Source organism: Sander lucioperca, chromosome 2, assembly GCF_008315115.2.
Source record: "Sander lucioperca isolate FBNREF2018 chromosome 2, SLUC_FBN_1.2, whole genome shotgun sequence".
NCBI lineage: Eukaryota > Metazoa > Chordata > Actinopteri > Perciformes > Percidae > Sander > Sander lucioperca.
In genome coordinates, this window is record NC_050174.1 from 7452428 (window position 1) to 7474537 (window position 22110).

At 39.5% G+C, this 22110-nt stretch overlaps 1 protein-coding gene across 3 annotated transcripts in view; it reads left to right on the forward strand.

The window, feature by feature from the left end:
• commd10 (COMM domain containing 10) overlaps positions 1 to 22110 on the forward strand; it is a 66056-nt gene that overhangs the window by 28915 nt on the left and 15031 nt on the right. The window contains exon 6 of one of the 3 annotated variants that reach the window (XR_004106030.2): positions 21086 to 21183. The exons of the other annotated variants lie outside the window; for them this stretch is intronic. The gene's annotated coding sequence lies outside the window, so the exon portion shown is untranslated. The remainder of the gene's footprint in view (positions 1 to 21085; positions 21184 to 22110) is intronic. 3 annotated transcript variants of the gene reach the window in all.

A 22110-nucleotide genomic window follows, 5' to 3' on the forward strand; every position in this document is an offset into this window, starting at 1 on the left:
ATTGGAGTGACATGCAGTCCCTATCGGTCAACGCTAAATGTCATTAGAGTAGTGGCCAAATACCATGTGCCGTTTGAGTAAAAGTCACAGATTGGAAGTGGCGGTTTAAAATGTGACCGAGCTGACAGGGATGAATATGATTACAAGTGCAACACTTGCGTTTACTCACTGCCAGACACACTTTATAAACGTGAGCCGTTCACTTGTTCATACAAATACAGTGTAAGCCTGTGAGCATGCATATTTCTAAAGGTTGTCTCTCTATTTCTTTTTTTCTTCCCATTTTTTTCTCTTTCTCTCACATATTATTTTTGTGAGTTTGTTTATTCACACTCACACATACACAAAACCTCACAAATTCTAATGAACCAAGGCATTTTGAGGCCTACGCTGCCTTCTTCATCCCCAGCTCTAACTAATGCAACACTTGAATAGCCACTGGTATTCTCTTGGAGCTAATTAGAGATTTTACAAACACACAAACACACAAACACACACACACACACACACACACAGAAAATGCCCACACCTACATGCATGCAAACTGCACCCATAGTGCCGTGGAGAAGTATAATTACAAAGTCTAATTCCTGTATCGTTTTACATTATTTATGAAGTAGTGTTGCTAGTGTCACACTGACCTTCCTCTAATGATGCTACTCACACGCACACACATACATGCACTCTCATGTTGCACACGCATGTGCAAACAGAATACATGCACACAAACGCATATAATACGCACACAGGCAGCTGTAGTCCCATCATTCCCCCTAGGGATCTGAATTTATCCCCACATTTATACCATCTTTAAAAACCTTACAAGTTGCTACCAGCTGTGACTTGGTGGCGGTTCAACAGCTTGAAGGTTGCATTCATTTTCAGTTTGAATAATGTAATGTTGAGAGCCAAATAAAACTGACACGGTCACATTAAAGACAACCAACTTATTGTTTTAAGAAGGGTGGTCGCCGTTGGCACAGCTTTTGAACATTAGCATTATACATTTGATGTGTATAGTGAAGGACTACCATTCACGATATCTGACAGTGCTGATGAGTAATTCAGCTCTATATTTGATATATTAAAAACCAGTGTCGGTTGATTCAATACAAATGGTTCTAGCTTGGCTGTTTAAATGATTGCCAATGGTGGAGATTATGCACTGCAGTATGACATTTTTTCTTTTCATACACAAACAGTTTTGTTCTTACCATTTGTTACTATGCAATAGCACAGAGGGAACAATGCTGAATATGACAGCTTGTCTGATAGGCCTGAACATGCCAGTGGTGGTGGGTGTAGGGAAATAATCCTCATTGTTCTAAGTCTAGTACAAGTGTCAGAACCCACTTGTTTATGTAGGCGTCTTCTGCCTCGATGTTTCAGAGGCTTTGGCCCCATCATACACATGTATGTGTGTGCACACAACAAAGCAGCAACACACAGATACTAATACACACTCTTTCTTGAACACATACCATACATTCAAGATATCAGTGCTCTTGCACACCTTTTCACTCAAACATCCCCACAGACTATTGTAAGTAAATGCATCCTGCAGGTGATTTCCATCCAATCCGGTTGTGTAATGTAAAACAGCTGCGATTTAGCTTTGCCCACAGCTGTGAGAGAAAATCCACAGAAATCAAAGGTTAACAGAGGTAAATGTCACACCCTCCAAGTCACCGAGGCAATATTTTTCTCATTTTGGGTATAGTCAGTATTTTGTCGTTTTTTTCTGAGAAGTAATCCCAAAGAAATAAAGTCTCTGCTGTTTCATATTACCAGTTTGAATGTGATTTGTAAGGTATAAAATAAGCATGTAGAGAAGACTCACAAGCTTGTTGATCGTGCAGGATGGATAAAGAGCAAAAGCAAGACAAATAGAGGATGAAAAGTGTGAAAGCCTTGCAAAACTTTACCCTCTATGTTCTTTTGCACAACATTTTTTGGAACCGATCTTGTTCCTCCTGCATTTGCATGGATTTTCTCTTGCTATTTTCCTTCCAACCCAACATGTTAGACTCCTGTTGTTGCCATTGACCAAGGAACTAAAGGTGGTCACTTGGTGCTGCGCTGCAACTGCCTGCTCTTTCTAATTACTTGGGATAGGTCAAATAAAGAGTACAAATTTCCCCGAGGAGAAGTGTAACATCTAACATTGCTTAAAGCCTTATGGAGTCTCTAATGATTTCACACATCTTACAAATGTTAACTTAAATTTAAAGCTCTTTATATTAGAATATGTTAGTGACAAACTCTCTCAGCCAGGAATCTTTCATGTCAGTAAGATATAGATAGATGACCCACCCTGGCTGATCTTTTTGGCATGCCTGTACATTTTTAGAGGCCTTCTGCTAACCGAAGCTCATTTGGGTGTAGTAATTTTAATATGCGGAAATGTGTTTCTCCGTCATGCTTTAGCACACCCACCTTTTCCTCCTTCCAACTCACACACCCTCCACAGACACACAAATGCAAACAAACATACTTCTTTGTGGTTTTGCAAAGTGTGTGTGTGATTCCTAGGCCACCAGTTAAAACAATGGGTGTGATTCAGATTGCTTGTCTGCTAGTCACACCTGCAGAGCTTGAGAGAACAATGGATAAAGAACTTAACAGCCTGCATGTTTTTTCACGTTGCCTCTCTCTTGATTTATCTCTCCCTCTCTCTATCCTGTCACAGATCTTACGTAAATTTGATTTGCAGGAATGTTTTTCGACATATTTCTTTGTCTCATGATGTGAATCATTGCACATTCTAGGTTAACCACTCTACAATAATAAACACCATCTCAATTTGTCAATGGATATTATTGTCTAAGAGTGATAAACATGGCACTTGGCTGAGAAGTGACAGGAGTGAAGCGTAGGAAATGAATAGCTGATTGATGCTTCTGAAACAGTTAGTGATAGATAAAGTTATTATGGTTGTTTCTGTCACTGTGAAAAACAAAAGCACATTTAGCGACATAGTGTTTTTTTTAAAGAGAGAAAAGCAATAGAAAGCCAACCTCAACGCTATCATCAATTATGCCTTAAAATCACTCTGGCAATAATAACTTCATATGCATTGCCTTTCACTGACTGGATAGGATTAAGATGTGCTCTGCATCTTATTTGAATAAGATGTCAGCTTGTTGTCAGCTTCACCCAGTCTCTATTTACTGGTCTGGTTCCTCTTGACAGTTTTCATAAAACATTTTTACAATTATGTCTATTAAGCACATTTTTTTTCCCACTGAAGCACTAAAGGAAAGGAAAACGACTGGTCTAAACCAGACTTGTTTGGGGTTGATAAACCTGTGTGTGTGTGTGTGTGTGTGTGTGTGTGTGTGTGTGTGTGTGTGTGTGTGTGTGTGTGTGTGTGTGTGTGCGTGCGCGCATTTGCTTCCATGTGTGTATCTGCGTAAATGTGCTTGCTTGAGTATGCATGTCAGCCTCATTGTGACTGCCACAGGGCTGATAGCAGAGAGTGGGGCTGACAGTAGCTTCTCCTCAGCCTTGCCTGTAGACCTGGGAAGCCTCGATAAGACACCCAGGCTCTGTAGCCTCTAAAAAAGACACATCGGTGTGGAGAGCTGAATGAAGAGATAGGGTAGTGAGAATGAGAAGGAAGAAGAAGAAGGGAGGAAGGTGGGGTAGGGATAAAAAAAAAAAAATCCTCTGCCTTTTGGCAGTGGCTCCCAACGAGGTTTTCTCTCTGCCATTACGTCAAAAATCTCCAAAATCCTTTTAGTCTCAGCAGAAGCCCTCAAAGGGAGACAGTAACACCCCCCCCACACACACACACACACACACACACACACACACACACACACACCACCTTGTTAAGGGTTCATCTTAACTTAGTTAATTCTATCTGAAGGCATATTTAGTCGTGCCAGCGGCTGTGTTGCTCATACTGTTTTAAAACTCTAAAAGTTATTTTGAATATCCCAAATTAGGAGTCTGTGGCTATTAGACTGAGGTTTTGGTTTGCATACCTGTAACATGGGCTTGAGTTTATTATTAACACAAGCACCACTATAACTTTTAAAGATAGATGGCACCTTAATGTACCCCCCAGGTAAATGGCAAAGTTCAGCTTGGAATTGCACTTTCAGCGAGGCACTTAAATCGCCATAAGTCATCCATTTTTGAGAGAGACAGCACGCAACCTCGATTTTGAAACATTGGAAAACCTTTCACGGCCCTTTCCAAAGTTTGCGAGATGATGAGCTTCCTTTAGCAGAAAGCATTTTGACCTGAGATAGTGAAAGCGTGTTTTAAAAACAACTCTAGCGTTTCAGGAAGCTCAGCAGAGGCTACGCTTCTACGGTCTCTCACATTTCTGAGGCCATCACGACTTCAGTGCGAAGACGGGAAAGGTTAAAGGTGGTGATGATGTGTGCCTGTCTGTCTGTTGGTGCGTGTGCTAGTATATGTACGTGCGTGTGTGAGCAAGCAGGCGTGTATAGTGTTTGTGTGTGTGTGTGTGTGTGTGTGTGTGTGCATGCTTTCAGGTTAGAAAAACATTGGTTGATGGATGGATGGAGCAGCCCGGGCAGGGGGAGAGGCAGTAAACGGGTTGACAATGAAGACTAGAGACACTGGGTATGTTTTGATGTGGTCATGAAAGACTAAAGGATAGCTGTGGAATTTGGATGACACCTGAAGCTTCTTTTCCACCTCTTTTTTTTCTCTCTTAGCTTTGGCTTCGTTTATTTTTTCACACTTCAAGGATAAAGTACAATCAAAGCTTTCATATCAGTTTTTTTCCCCCTCTGTGAGATGTTGAAAGAGAGGAAAAGAATCTAGGCTACTGCACTGGGATGAGTTAGGTCTGTGATGTTATTTTGCAGGGTTGGATTTTATTTCAGGAATGCATTGCTTTATAGCATCCAGATATTATGTCTATTGCTCTGACAAAAATGTGACTTCTGTTCTAAATGGAAGTTGGTCTGAATTATGCAAATTGTGTTTAAGCCTGGGTAAGATGGTTGAAAACATTTTCAGAAACATTAATAAGAAAAAATATTGACCTTGGAAATAGTAGTTGACAAAGCAATCGCATCACAAGATACATTGACTGTCTGTTCTGGAGCTTGAAATGATGTCTTACAATTGTAGATGTACAAATTACCATTTTTATGAACACTTTAAGGACTTCTCATCAATATTGGCTTAAAAGTTGAAAGTGAATTTGTTTAATTGAATTCCACTACAAATGCATTAACTCCGTCTGTTGAGGAAGATTGTGTGATACGATCGAAAACTCCAGAACAGCTACTTAATGGCCCCTGTGATGAGAGTTTTGTCTATCAAGTTAATGTTTAATAGTGTTTCCACTGCGATACATTACATCAGACAAAACTCTTTACACATTTGAAACAAAACTTTTAATAACCCATTACTTTAGTTTTAAATTACAAAATGTACAATCCTTAATTTGGATACCAGAATTGTATTTGTATAAGGATACTATGTGACTAAAAGGCATTAAATGACGATATTAAAACATTTCCCAGCCTTAACTTGAACAGCTCTAAAGCTCACAAACAAACAAACAAACAGGAAGGTAAAGATGACAAGTTTGTGGTTCTCTGGAATCTTGTTGTTGTTATTGTGAGGTTGCTAAGCAACCAGTGGAGATACTGCTGGGCGGATGGATAAGAAAGGATTTGGTCACTGCTTAACTCCCTCTTAAACCAAAGTGTAGTTCCCAAAAATGTCCAACTGTTCCTTTAATATTACACACCAAGGTTACAAGTCAGCGTCATTCCTTGCTTTCACTTCAATTTACAGCTCGGTGGCTGACTCTGACACCTGAGATATACTGCAGCCTAATAAGAGGTGATTGTTTCACATGTGACTGAACCTTACAGCACAGGCTGAGCTCATTATGCTGTAATTCAGTGTTCCCACTGCCAGTAATGGTCCTGTCTGTATTCACTCCCAAGTATGAGTAGAAAATGTGACACTTTTAAAAGCATATTATACATTTTAAGTATAGCAATATAAGTTACCACACTCTTCTAGTTTGGTAAATCAATCATATGGAGTAACAAAGTGTCACCTCTTCACACATTTGAAACAAAACTTTCAATAACCCATTCCTTTAGTTTTAAATAAAAAAAATTACAATCCTGTTGTGTTGTAATAGTTTGTGACTCTGTATGTCAATTTGACAATTTTGTTGTCTGAGTAGTCATTTCATTTAAGTCAACTCAGAACTCTCACTGGCTAGACAAGTGGTTACCTCTCAAATCTGCTTAACTTTTTAACAAATTATACACAATACCAAGGAACATGACTGTGAGTTAATTTTGTTTTGAATACTTAAACCAACATTTTAAATTCAATGTTGAAAAATAGATGACAATTTAATGAAAAAATATAAATATAATAATTATTGCAAAACTATGGAAAGAAATCTTACTTTTTTCAATGGATAAGTTTTGGTAATTTCAAAATTGATAGCGTTTTTATTGAGGGACATAACTGTTGATCTACAGCAGAATAGCAGCATCCTCCAAAAGTGTGACAGTTAATAGGGGTTCCCTCTTAATACACTACACAGTGTGTACATAACACACTACTTATAAATATGTCCCGTAGATCTCAAGAGCTCGCACTCTCACTCTGTACTTCCTTGGGTCCTCAGCAATACACTCACAGTGTGGAAAGTCAAATGGATGAACGGTTGTTGTGAAAATCAAAAAAGGTACATACAGACAGAGACTCCTTCAATTTTAGTTAGATACTGGAAGTAACACGTTGATTAGTTCTTTGATAGTCATTGTACATGGTACAGTTCCTTATAGTATTGATAAAGCCCACTCAGAAGGGAAACTTGATGGTGCTGTAGCATTTCTAGCAAGAAGCACAGATCGTGTAGCACATATCTCAGTCCAGTAAAGCTTTAACCTTACCTCTACACTTTTATTTTAGTTTAGGGTTAGTTAAGTCAAGTTAAACCTGTGTCAAGGGACACATTTTTGGGCGGAAAAGGTGAAATTGTGAGATGTTCATGTTCCAGTGTAAAATTACTCTCCTTTAAGGTTAATGTGGCTTTAGTAAGCTTCAGTTCACAGAGGTTTGACACATATTCTTTTCTACATAGAATTAAGTACAGCTCATTAGCTCAGAGCACATTGTTCAGTCTGAGTGCCTCCTGGCCAAAGTCAGCTCACAGTGTGGAGGTAATAATAACTCTGCCAACCTTTAGATAATCAGTTTTCCCCCAAGAGCCCAGGAAGAAAAAAGACAAGGTGTCAGTAGCATACAGAGGGGAAAAAGGACAGTGTATTGGCTAGGTGGGAGCTATAGTGTTTAATAACAGCAGGGGAGCACAGAAGAGACGAAGGGAGTTATGTATAGGTTTCCCATGGTTTTCTGTCATTTGTCAGATTCCAATGGCATATGGTTTCACTAAGTAAATATAAGCAAAGGTCAAAATAGTTTGATTTCTTTGTTACAGTTTGCATTAAGATCATGCAGGATACAGGTATACATAGGAGTTACAGTAAAATCCCCCAAATGTTAATGGGGCAGAGTGTGATGGCAGGTCTCTCCACAATTAAACATTTAAGAAAGGTTAAAATATTTAGTCAAGTGAGGGTCAGAAACATTTAGACAAAAGTGTGTGTAAAAGTAACAAGACAAAGTTAGAGGTTTGAAAAGGTTTCTCCTTTATGGAAACGTCCTGTTGCAGGTAGTTTTCCTAATTGGACACACTTGTCCAGTGAGAGTCAGGATATTTCTGCCTTGACAGGTATTTTCTCTAATTAGGCCCAATAAATCTAAAGGTTAAAAACACTTTGACTTAAAGATTAGGACATAGAGAGGTAAAGGGCGGGCTAATGTTGCAGGAATTTGTTGCACACAATGTCCACACACATTTGGAGAATTAGCTTGAGAATCCCTAATCACAGTTTTTCTCAGAGGCTTTGTTTGACCACTTCGGTCTTTTTTTTTTAAACTCATTCGCTGCTGCAAAAGGGCTAATTAATCTTTTCTGGAGAACTTGCGTATTGATCTTTGACTTTTAAATCTGAATGGACAGAGGAGCTGCAGCTACCACATTATAGCCATAGCTTGTTTTCCAAGTTAAATAAACATCAAATCATCCTCTGAAGCGCATTCTTGGTGTAGTTTAAGGAGCTTAATATAAATAAACTTTGGGATTTATAGCTTTTGTATAACCTGCCCTACCAGCAGGTTGACTTCTTTAGAAGCCAGCTCATTGTTCACCACACTGTCCTACTGGGTCTTCTACCCTCTAGCACCAGGCTAATTATGAGGAGGGAAGTCTGGCTTTGTTGATGCGGGTGGTACAGGGATTTATGGTATTAGAAATAAAGGACCAGTATAGGCCAGGCCAACCCCTCTCATTCTCTTTTAACCAATATAATAAAACCCAGTCAAGCCTCTTTCTGAGAAACAAGGGTCAGTGGGAAAGTAGGAGAGTGACAGAGGTGGTGAAAGCAGGGAGAATGAAAGAGAGATTGATAAAGACTGAAAGAAATATGAGTATAGACAGACAGCTAGGTAACTCTGTCTCGCACATTCTTGGTCAGAGACATTCAGGATGCCTTAATAGCTAATTTTATACCGTACATCGATTTTTATCTTTTCCCAAATTGAGTCCATCTTTTCCCCACCACTCATCTCTAACTGTGGTCTTTGCCTGCCTTTTAGACTGTGAAATGGAGAGTGGTAATTTCCCCCTGCTTCTCTCTGTATGTTAATGAAGCGCTAATCTGTTCCTGAGCGAGTTTCTTAATGAGGGCGATGTGCCCCTCGCTCAGCCGGCTAGCTCCCGTTAAGCTACCATTATGTAAATAGCTCGGTACCGTGCTTCGTCCTGGGACTGGACTGAAATGTATGCCTTATTTCCACTTTTAAAGCTTTCTTCTCCCTCCTTAACAAGGCTGGGTGTTCCTCTGAGGCAGTGAGCAGTAGATAAACAAACATGGTAATGACGAGCACGGGGAGAGCCTTCACACACTTTGAGGTCTGGTCGATTTCAGATGCTGGGTTTTGGTTGGGCTAAATAGGCCACATAGGACTGTTTGTTGGAGATAGAGAGCCAAGTATCAAACCTCTGCTCTCTGAGATATACACCCAAGTCAGCTGCTTTATTATTTATCAACATTATTGTATTCATAGTATATTCTGTTCCCAGGTTCAGCAAAACTCTCTCTGAAAGAGTTAAATATGTACACTGAGAAATTGAATTGAACAGGGATTATTGACATTATTTTCCACTAAATTAGTGCATTCCATTGATCATGACACGTCCTCCTATCCACAACGCCTGCTGATGACGATAATACTTGGCTGGAATTAGAGAAACACCCTAACCAGATTAAAATTAGGAACAGATGCTGCTCGGAGCTAACCATGTTTTCAAAGACTTGTATCAAAGGATATTATGGCTTTATTCATTTTGCATGTATCTAGGCCAGCCCCTGCCACTCCCACAGACCATGTATGAAGGGTGGTGTGGTGGGTGACTATGAAATGGATTAACTTCTCTTGCTTGCTTCACTCTCAAAATTGCTCATCTTTAGGCTTCTTTCTTTGTCCCTTTCCCTCAATTTATTCTCCCAGCTCTTGTTTCTTTTCCCATCCTCCTCCTCGCTCCGTCTTTGTCTTTTCTTCCAGTATTTAACGTTGTGTACTATGTACTCTGGTTTGTCATTTGTGAGTCACTTTGTTGAGTAACTGTTGAAAAAGGAGGTCAGGTGCGGACAAGCTAATCTGCAGTTATCATCCTTACCATAGACTAGATTACCTGATGCTGGAAAATGAGACTACACTCATGTTAAGCTGGCATTGAGCTGACTTTCTTATCTAGAGCAACTTCCCATCAATGTACATCTCTTTGTGAATCCCATAGCCATAAGCACCACAGTACGAAAACAGCATGAATGAGTGAAATACACTGGTAGGAGTGTAAGAGCTGTAAATTGTTTTGGAAGAAACAAGTGAGGGTGAAGTGAAAATATGTGAAATATGAGTGTAAGGTTTGGAGGGATGTAGGAGGGAGGTGTATCAAAAAGAAATTGCACTCTGCTGTTCACATTACACAAATTCACCACAGGGGCTGAAACCTTAGGATTCCTCTTAAGATGATGAAAAGATGTCTAAGCCTTGTCTCAGATGAGTTTTTAAGGGTGTGCTTGGGATTAAAGACTCTCTGGAGGCTTTTGTTACAAGTTTTCAAGTTCATACATCAATAAAATAGTTATGAACCGCACCAGTTTGTCAGATTAAGATTGTCAAATTTAGGTGTTTGGGGGACTGATTTGACGTAGGCTCACACGGTGTGATCAGGAATCCAAAAAGACCCCTGCATGTATTTCCTTTTATTATGAATAGTTATCAGTCATGCATCATGCACTGGGTTCAAAAGGGGAGTTTTGCTTTAGTATATTGTATGTGTCAGTTACTGAATAAAAATGTGCTGCAATAGACATGTCAAACATCAATAAGTATCGCTGTGTCCTCTAAAAGGTGAAGAAAGTGCCCCACCTTCACTTGTAAAAATGTACACAAACTGTTTTGTTCATGGCATGGTGTGTGTCAGTCTCTTCTTGCTGCCATTGGCTCAGCTTTGGGCAATGCTAGTTGGATCTGTAATGTAACCTGGCTGATACATAAAGTAATAGAGTATATTACATAGAGTAAATGGCCAAGCAAAAAATCTGCCAACCTAAACTGATATACTGGTGTTTTTGTAAAATACCCATGACAGAAAGCTTGAATGATTGATTTCTATAATGAGTATCCAGGCACCAGAAGTACTTATTGACAGGAGGCAATAACAATGCATCAAAACAATAAGAGAAGCACTTATTTCCTCTTATATTGGTTTAGGCTTATAGACTGTAAGGCCATGAAAAAAAACAGTAACCGCAGCATATGGCAGATGACGCATTGCAGACGTGCCGACTAGAAGGTTGATCAGAACCAGACAAGTTTCTATTCAACACTGAACACAGTAGGGAGAAGGGAGGATAGAGGGGTTGAGGAGCTGTCATATTTCCCTCTTAAAGAGAGGGATAGATTCCCATGTGGTTGAATAATAATGTGGCTCTACCTCACTAGAGAGAAGTTTGAGGGAGCGCGGCACAGACAGGGAGGAGAAGAATTGGTCATATGCATTTGTCATAGAAGTTCAGAAGTGTCACTGGCACCACAAAAAGCACTCCAGTGCCTTAAACCCATAAAAAATGGCTGTGTGCGTGCATGTGTTCATGCATGTTTTTGTACTCCATGCTTGCATGAAAGTGTTTTTCATTAAAGTTGGGGCTGCTAAGCAGCGAGAGGCTAGCATGAAGGATGTGGCGGTTGTGCGGTAGTCCCAGTCAGTTAGCTCACAGAAGCCACTGACGTGCACAGATGTTACCATGCTGTCTCTGAAGCACCACGAATGCACGCATCCTGCAAGATATGAGCCACATTTATCCCAAATTGTAGGTTGACACACACCCTGAATAACAATATATTCAAAAGCCAAAAGTGTGCAAGCAATGAGAATGATTTTTCTTCTGACTTTGGTGGTTTGTTAAGTATGCCTTTACATGGAGACCAGTGGAAACCCATATAGCCTTGTCACTACAATAGCTAACAAATGTCTAGCTTGTGCATTATCTTGGTCAAGTCCACATAACCACAAGCTACAGCTTTGACTCATTTAGGAAATGCTAAAAATCAATTCACAGGAAGCTTTGCTTTCCAGTGAAGTCATGACACAACAATCTGGAAGACCCAGTGATAATCTGCCATTATAAGATTTATCACAGGACCCAGTGTTAGATGGCAGCTTGGGTGTTTTTAACAATAATTCAGTTAGTTACTTTTTATTCAATTGTATTTTATCACTCCAATAATTTGACCAGTTTAAAAACATACCTGTTGGTGGAGTATTCATGCCATTTTGCATCTTTAATTAGGTAATCTTGCAGCGTTTGTCCAGAGTGATGAGTATTAACATTGGGCTAGTTACCTTAAAGAATCCAAGGCAGCTTACTTTTACTCGTGTGGACTCTTTGTGTATGTTTCCTAGATTAATAACTGTGTTATACTTCCTTTGGTAACTTAATGTTGATCTTTCACCAGTGTGTTTCTTAATTGCATGACTGATAATATGACAGTTAGGCTTTACTTTTGTGGATACAGTTTTGTTGTTATTAATTTCCTTTGGAGATATATTTGATTTGACTCTTGTACTTTCTGATTGGTAATCACGATCATTCAATGTGTTTTTCATTACTGTTTCCACAGTTTGACTTTGCTTCCAGTGAAAGCTTTAAAGGCAAACTGCTGTCTTCAACCCTTAATGGAAAAGTGTGTAGTTTGTTGCATAGCTGTGCACCTACATACTGAGGGTAGAAGAGAACATACTTGACAAAGGCAATGTGTTTTGAGACTGAACTACTGGTGTTACTGACAGATGACTTGCAAGAGAAAAGAGGAAGACAGGGAGAGAATGAGAAAGAGAGAAACCTTGGTTTGTACTTTTGTACTTAGTTTGAAAAAAAGAAAGAAGAAGCCTTACAACATGCTACACAAACACCTAAAGTGCTAAGAAATACAACACATAAAACTAAAAAACTTAATTAAAATAACTGAAGACTAACTGTAACTTATATGCCTCTCTGGACTATTTATGCATCGTCTACATTCCTTTCAGCACAGTGCTATCAATGCTGAAACAATCCACGTTTAAGAGAGAAAAAGCCATGCTAGATTAAAAATAAGCAGACAGAATACAGTATTTTATTAAGAGAACAGTAAGTGGCATTCAAATGTTTATTTCTGTAAAGTCCCTGAGTGGTGGCCTTAAAATGGCTCAAAAATCCCTTTATGACACCGCAGGAGGGCCACCAAAGTGGAACAGCAAAACTTGCATCAGAATACATTTAACTCAGTAAAAGAATACATTTATACAGTAATGCTTCTGAAAATGTATTGAGTCAAATCATTCCATAGAGTATTGTTATGTGCCTCAGCTTACCGTAGAGTGAGATTGTGAGTTTACTGTAGATAAGTTATTTAGTCTCTTGTAATCATAGTAATCTAGTTTTTCTGAGTTTGTTAGGAAGTTAGTTAATCAGATAGTGACTCTGTCCATCCATGTTGTAATTGTGGGCTTCAAAAAAGAGTTAGCTCTGTAGGCCTCTGCTTCTCAGAAATAAGGCTATGAATGCAGTCTGTATGTATGTGTGTGTGTGTGTGTGTGTGTGTGTCTGTGTGTGTGTGTGTGTTCAGGCATGTCAGTAGTAAGCTTGTGTTTGCATCCATGCTTCAGTGTGTTTCTGTCGTTCTAGTTCAGCAAGTGGCCCGCTGGGTGCAGACAATCCCAGGCTTTGTGTGTATGTCCTGCTGCCATGCTGCGTACTGTACTGAAAGGGCTCTGGGGAGCGAGGCGTGTGAAAATCCCACCCTTGCCCACCTAGAGACTGTCAGCTGTGTGTATGTGTGTGTACAAGAAAAAGACGGACACAGAGAGAAAAAGAGTGCTTGGATGTGTGTGTGTGTGTGTGTGTGTGTGTGTGTGGGAAGTGGTGGGTGAAAGAGGACACTCTACATGGAAACAACCACTCTCTGTGTTGAACAGTATAGAGAGATTCTTTATTATTCTATTATTTCATTAACTGGGGAACCTAATGACCTGACAAATGACCCCCAGCAGAGGCCACTCTGTTCTCTCAGACTCAGCACCACTGTCACTGCCTATACATCTGTCTGTCTCTTCCTCTTTGTCTGTGTGTCCTCCTCTAGCCCCTTTCATCTAGGGCTGCACAATTAATCACGATTTTATCAAAATCGTAATATGGACTAGTGCAATATCCAAATCGCAGGGGGGGCGTACAATATTTGTGAATTAAGTATTGTGGTGCTCCATCCCACAATACGTATCCTACAGACTAAAGACTGGTACAGATCCTTGCAAAAATCCCACTATACTCATTTTATTTTTTAAAAATGTTAACATTTTTCAATGCAAATGAGAATAATGATACAAAAATTAGCATTCCCTCCAATATCGTGAAACATATCGCAATATAAGTCGCAATTAGATATTTTCCTCATCTCGTCTACTTTCATCATGCTCTATGCCTTTTTACAGCAGACAATTTGACATGACATGGGCCCTTATGTTTTGCTTTAATGGAATTAAGCCATCATTAATGTTATTAGTTACACCTGTGTTTTTCCTGCTATGGCAAGTCGAACTGTGTGAAAGAGGTCTTTTATATACATTATATATATATACATATTTTTTATCTCATTCTTTATTGTTATTTTATTTTATTATTTACTTCTTTTTCTCTTGTATGCGTGTTGCTCCAGGGTATTTTGTATATTGTTTTTGATGACATTTGTATTGATTCGTATTGATTGTGTGAATGAAACCTGATTTACACACGTGCGTGCCATCTCTAATTAGTACATGAACTGTTGTTGTCACATATTTATACCCACTGTATCTTTTTAATGAGCCGGATGAAGTGCTGAGTGAACAGCTTTAGGGTTAGTGTTAAATGCCCTGTACACCCTCACAGGTGTTTTCAATTACTCTGGTTGATTAGACATCGTCAGTCCTAGTCAGACCTAATCAGGTTGAAGTTGTGTGGAACTGTGCTGGGAAGATGTCACCAAAGTCTATAAACCAAAACCAATGATAACTGTGTAAATTGTCCCGCCGCAGTTAAATCAAAACTAACAGCAGCACAAGGAAGCTGTCAATCAAGCACAGTTTGTACACAGTCTTGAGAAGATCAGGCAACATACAGTAAATGAAAACACCTGTGTGAGTGGACTATGGGTGTGTAGGGCTCTTTAATAAAATATCCTTGATCATATATTTTGTGTATGTCCGGTTGCAACCACAAACCCAGAGTCCTTTCTCTGTACCAATGTAGGGCTCGAAAACAATTTTTTTATTTAGTCATTTCTACATAATTCATGTGTGAATAAAAGCAGTCAAATTGCCAGTAAAGACAAGCACAACATTACAAAATTTGTATATATTACGTAGCATGCAACCAGTCATGAGAGTAGGAAGCAATTCCTGTGCATTGATCATGGAAACATTTTCGAAGCTCTGAAGGTGAGACTTTTGCAAAAGTATATAACGTTAAACAGTGTAAAGTGTGACTGTATTTCATTGTAGACGATTCCAACACGGGGACGTAACAATCTGCTCTGCAGCGCAGCAGCTGCCGTTGTCAGAATTAAACAACACAGACGGTGCGTTCACTTAAAACAGGTAGCCTCGTGGTGCATTCAACGTTATTGTAAAATACCCTTTTCCCATCTGGTGGTTGTTTCTGTCGTTCAACAGCAATTTACTGCTGAAATAAGTTATTGTTTAGTACCCTTCTTTTTTTTTTACTTTATTAAAAAGTACCGGTTCAGGCACCGTTTAGGCACCGGCACCGTTTTAAAAGTATCGCTTTAGCACCGGTATCTTAAAAAACCCAAACGATACCCAACCCTAGTGCTGATAATTAGGGTTGGGTACCGTTTGGATTTTTACGATTCCGATGCCGAACTGGTACTTTTGAAACGATTCCGATTCCTAACCGATTCCTAGATCGATTCTTAAAAAATTATATCAAAGAAAGGCTCTTTTATGGAGTTTTTTTTAAATAGAAAATTATTTAAATTTAACATATTAACGTTTTAAAGTACTTAAATATATAATAAGTAAACCTAAGTCACCTAATACATAACTACAATAATTTAACAAATAACAGTTACACTATTAACAAGTAACAACAAAATAAATGTTGTTGATTTGGTATGCCAACCAGCTTCAAACTTAAAAGAAAGAAAAATGACCATATTTGCCTTCTCTGGCAAGATAGACACCTCTCCTGACTTATGGCATGTCCTGCACAGGAGAAAACTCTCTCAGATGGTGTCCAAGAGGCCTGTACACACAGGTATGAGTTTGAAAGGGCAGACAATTTGGGGAGGCTATCCCGCTTCCCCCACCACCAGGCTACAGGGTCGGCAGAGCAAGTGTAATATGTTTACTAGTGATCACGTGCAGTGAATAGTTAATATGCTTTTACTTCTGTTTTGGTTAGCCCAGAGGGAAAATATGGCATTTTAAAAGTAGCCTACATTTACGATATCTAGCTAACGGTAGACTACAGAGAAAGTGTGATATTTTTACGTCCGTTACGGAGCATGTACAAAAAGCCGTCAATCGGCAGTGATTGCATGTCGGAGAATAGCGCGGACACGCGCTTCCCACCGTGAGCGGGCACGTGCGCCACTCGGCGGAAAAGGGAGAGAGAAAAAAAAGTCTGCCGCTGTCCGGCGCGACAGAGGGAAAATATTTCAGTCGGAACCGAAATGAGGAACCGAAATTTGCATTCTAATTCGGTCTGAATACTACCGTTTGCGTTTCGGTACCCAACCCTACTGATAATAGAGAAGTCCTTGCTTGTCAAGAGCGAGATAACATGACAGTTGAGTGGCATGTTTTGGTTAAAAGTCGCTCACCTTGTACATGCAGTAAACTTTTTGTATTGCCAATTGTAGTCTTGCTTGCCAGACGCCACATATCATGCAAGCATTGTTGCTCTATTAATAACAGTTCTGTCTTAAGTCACATGGAACTTTCCCGAAATGGAGGTTGTGTATGAAAGGCAAAAATGGCTTCTTCCTGTCTCCTCCTAGTGATTAATATATGAATGTATTCCTCACAACATCATCATCATCGATGTTTCACTCGTGTTCGTGTTGTGCTGTCCTGCTGCATAGCATGGGAAGATTCAAGAGGCGGATGTGGGAGCAGTACGCTCTGGTGGAAGCCTAGTTATGTTCCCATTGTCCCCAACCACAACACAGGATGTGGTGGATTCTAATTGCGGAGGTGGATGGACAATACCCACACACACAACCAAATAATGAACAAGCACACATACTAAAACTGCATAGACAGGACACAGGTGACTTCATCCATGCAAGACAAAACCAATAGGCAAAATAGCCATCGTCCTTTTTTAGCCCACCAGCAAGGATGTTATTTGTTTAGCCCTGGAAGCTACCTACTGCTGCTCATAAATATCAAGCAAGCCTCGCCATTGTTGAATGAGAATTTTGCTGCACCATTTGACTGTGTAGGGTGTCCCAGTAGGTTTAATACCTTGATCAAAGGTGCTGTGTGTTTTTAAAGTTTGTTTTGTCTCTCTCTGTAATCATCTCATCTCAAATATAGACTATTCACTTCTCTTTTTTATTGCACTATAATCATCTCAACATAGACAATCATTTTCTCTTTTTATTGCACTATTTGCACATAACACTGTACATTTCATATTTTATTTATTATTACTGTATATTTGTTTTTATTATATATGTTAAAAGTCTGGATAATATATGTCGTTTGTATATGTTGTTTGTATACCTGGAGTGGTAACAAAAATAATTTCCCCCTGGGATTATTAAAGTATTTCTGATTCTGATTCTGATTTATTCATAACACGCTTATTGTCTTCTGCCTTTGTTACAGCAAATATTTAGCACAGTAGTGTTTCTATTTCTATTTCAATGTACCTTCACTTTTAATTTAAAAGTGTTCCTTTTAAAAGAGCTTCTTTCCAGTAGCTCAGATATACTCATACCCTCTCCTCTCCCTCAACACATCCCTCCATCTGTCTGCCATATCTATTTAGGTGTTTGTGTTTGTGGCCTATCCTCTCCGAGCATGTAGACATATGCCCTGTTCCTCCTCTAATTGGTTCTCTGTATTCATGTGGGGATGCTGAGAGAGGCAGGGAGACTGCAGGCAAAGCTGACTCATAATAAATGTCAGTCCACAGCCGGGTTACGGATGGACAGCTCACTGATGGGCTGTTTATGACAAGGCGTCACTTAATGCAAGGGGAGACAGGAGCTGAGGCGAAGTTACAGAGATAAAGAAAAGGAATAAATCAAGAGAGGGTGATGCCAACGAGAGATGGAGACTAGATGAGAGAGGGACAGGGAGACCGAATCACCTCAACAGGAAGAGACATAGACGCAGTGATTGTGACACAGCAGGGTGTGTGTGACAGGAGGGAGGTCACAGACAGGTAGCTGTGTGTGTTTTTACAATTATGTCTATTAAGCACATTTTTTCCCCGCTGAAGCACTAAAGGAAAGGAAAATTGGGGTTGATAAACCTGTGTGTGTGTGTGTGTGTGTGTGTGTGTGTGTGTGTGTGTGTGTGTGTGTGTGTGTGTCTAGAAAACTCAGCAAATTAACTAGTAAATTTACAGTAACCAGAAGGCTGCCCAGAGTCAGTTGTAACATATTAACATCACATGTTGTAATTGAGAGTGCATGAAAACAAGTTAGCAAGTGAGCAGAGAAATTAAAAAAGTTAGCTGAAATTAATGATTGAAACGTCCAGCTTCTAAGAAGTACAAATGTAAACTTGACCAAACAACCTTGACATGGAAATGAAAAAATAATTGTAACAACCACTTTTATATTATGAATTGTGTATAACATCTAGACTCCATTCATGGGAACCACTGTGTTAGTGTATATGCACACACAACACATATAAATATATATGTGTGCATTCTCTTTACTGTGTGTGTGTGTGTGTGTGTGTGTGTGTGTGTATGTGTTGCTTACCCTTAATATTTGTGTGTACATATTGTGTATACACGTACGTGTGTGTGTGTGTGTGTGTGTGTGTGTTGCTTACCCTTAATATTTGTGTGTACATATTGTTTGTGTTGGGTGTGTGTGGGCCTTTGTACCAAGCATTCTTGTGTGTATACACGTATGTGTGTGTGTGTGTGTGTGTGTGTGTGTGTGTGTTGCTTACCCTTAATATTTGTGTGTACATATTGTTGGTGTTGGGTGTGTGTGGGCCTTTGTACCAAGCATTCTTGTGTGTATACACGTACGTGTGTGTGTGTGTGTGTGTGTGTGTGTGTGTGTGTGTGTGTCCTGGTGTGTTTTCAGGAATTCATTCTGTCAGGTCTGGAACCCACTGCCTCCTCTCATCCTCTGTCTCCCGACAAAACAAAGAAAAAGCCCAGTTTGTTTATTGTTTTGCCTGCCTTGTTTTTCTTTTGATTGTTGTCAAAGTTCCCACTCTCTCACCTTGTGTAACACCATACACTCCACCGCACTATGCTATTATTTACTCCCTATGGTTTTCAGAGTTTAGCTAGAATGAGAGCGTTGTCAAAAGGCCCGTTGATAAAGAAGGCAGAGTTAAGAGGGATAAAATATTGTTGGAATGTAGGCCTGTTCATTCCAAGTGTTTTCTCCAAATGACGGAGTGACATGTTGGCCCCTTCACATGTACTTGGGAAGCCCCTTGCTGTACAGGAATCGATCATGCCATCTCTTGTATTTTATAAATCTTAACAGGTTTGGAAAATAAAATCTTAATATATTTGGGAGAATAAGACTTTCGCTGTGTGTGTTTGTGAGGGCCTGCATGTGTGTGCACATATCTGCTTATGCGCATTTCTGTAATAAATACCAGCGGTGATTGACAGTTTCCAGTGTTTGGGTTTGACAGCTCTTATTTGTTGTAGTCGACAGGCATTTTAGTGAATGGCTGACGTTTTGAGGTTCTATGTCTGTCACTGTGCGTTGGCTACAGGGCACTGCTGTGGATGTGGATACCAGTTGATGGTGCCCCCCTTTCAGCATCAATGCACAGTGCATATGTGGCGCCTACAGGCTGTTTTTCTAAACGGCTCTGGGCTCAAAGGGTCATGGGAAGATTAAACATGGTTGTTTTCTAAACTATTGATTTCTTGTTGATGTTGACTGACAGTTTTGTGTAATGCTACTGGCTGCAGTGTTTGCTGAATAAATCCAAGAAAGTGACTTAAGATGGGCTGGATATTGTGGACTGGTATAGTTGATTAAAAGAAAAACACAAAGCTATTGAAGGTGTTCAGCTTGGCCCATGTTATTGTCCAGTTGTACATTGTATCATCTAAACCAACCAAACAAACATACTGTAATTTAGGTGATGTGACAAGTTAATCAGCTACAGTACAATTTAGTTCAAATCAAGGGTTTCAGGCTCTCAATTATGCCAATCACATGTGGGCAAAACTACCATGGAAGAGGCAGAGAAAATAGTTTCTTTACTGCCTAGAGCTTTCACAAAAGGTCACTTTTTGTAGTAAGAGTCTCTTTCTCTTGATTGGAAAACTCTGGCTGTTGCTATGTCTCTCTTCACATGCACTTTACAGTTAAATGCAGCAAGTTGATTCCTGTTTTCTGGTTGTGTTGCAATATAGGTTTTGACAAAACAATCTCACCTCAAGCTCCATTTTGCTCTTCTAGGGCTTTCGTCCATTTTTTCTATGGTATGATTGGGTTGATTGGACCTTGAAGTGAGATTGTTTTGTCAGTTGTATCAAATTGTAGGAAATCACAAGTAAAATAAATGGAATCAAGAAAGGTTAAGAATAAGTGGGTAAACCAAAAAGTAAATGTACCAAAGTACAGTAACTGCTGGAGAACATAGAAAAGCAAATAGAGATTTAATATCCTTCCTTACAATTGCCAATGGAATACAAACATAAGAATGGCAGACCATTATGAAACATTTAAAATAATGACATAAACCTCCCCAGTAGTTTGGCACCTGAGAAAACATGTGAGTGCACAGTGGAAAATTTAGAAGAAATACAAAGGTTTAGTGTCAGTGGCTTCGAAGAAGTCTCATTACACCCACTACTGACCGCACACAGTTTACACTAAATCCAGTCAAAATGCTAATAGTTTGTAGTGTGTATATGCACACACTCATAATAGCCTGTCAGCTAAATGGCTAGGGGAATACCCAGCAGCATGCCTGAGTTTGAGAAATGCTGGTTCTAATAGATCATGTCATTTTGAACGTTTTGGGGTCAATAGTCACTATACTGTAATTGCCTTATTATGCCATCCTCTTCTTGTTTGTAAAACGTAGTTGGAGAACATATTAGATGTATTATATATTACATTTAGTATGATTAGTGTGCCATAATGAGTAGAAAGCTATACATTTAACTCTGCAAAATGCTTAAGCCAATTTGGTTTCTGTTATTCTCCTCAGATGAACCTTTGAACTCCCCAATTCCCCATGTGTGTTCCTCCTCCTCCACAATGAATCAGAAGGCTTCCAACTAGAGAAACCTCAACCGTGGTAATGAGGTACAGACAGATGGACAGAAACACTTCCAACATAAAAGAGGAGGCAGCACACCTGTAGCACTGACACAAACAACAATAATCTTTATTGAGACATTCAAAGACTGTGTTTTGACAGCACAGCTGCCTTTTTCAGAGTATTTGATTTTAGCGACAGACAGCTATGCAGCTTAACAAATGCACACATGCATCCTCAAGCACACCAAACACACTCTTATATACTACAAAAGTGTGCTCATGTTTGCTTAATGTCTCAATAAGTTGTTCTTTTTACATTGAGGCTACAGATGTGTGGTTTCTCATGGTTGTTAGCTTAAAGGAACACGCCAACTTATTGGGACTTTAGCTTATTCACCGTAACCCCCAGAGTTAGATAAGTCCATACATACCCTTCTCATCTCCGTGTGTGTTGTAACTGTCTGACGTCCCCACCGCTAGCCTCGCTTAGTCCAGATCCTGGAGGTAACTGGTTCCAACTAGCCTACTAGCTCCCAATAAGTGAGAATATAGTTCCCAGTTTGTATACGGTTAGAAGATGGCTGTGTCTCATGTGATGTTATTTGTACACGCTGTGACTATACAAATCACAACATGTAAATAGGAAAATGTTGGTGTTTTTTTTGTCACTTATTGGGATCTAACTCTGGGGGAAACGGTGAATAAGCTAAAGTCTTAATAAGTTGGCGGGTTCCTTTAACTTGCATGAAAAAACCCAAAGCAGTTGAGTTATGAAAAACATTTTCATCTCACTTGATTTCTGATTTTAAAAATAAAAAAAATGTTAGTGATGATGTTGAGAATGATGATGCCACTTAATTCAACATGATTACCTGTTTGTGGAATATATTAGCCGGTGTCCTCATGCCAAAATTTTATTTGTGCTGTCACCTGCGTGCACACCCAGTGACAGAAAACCCTCCTCATGTCTTC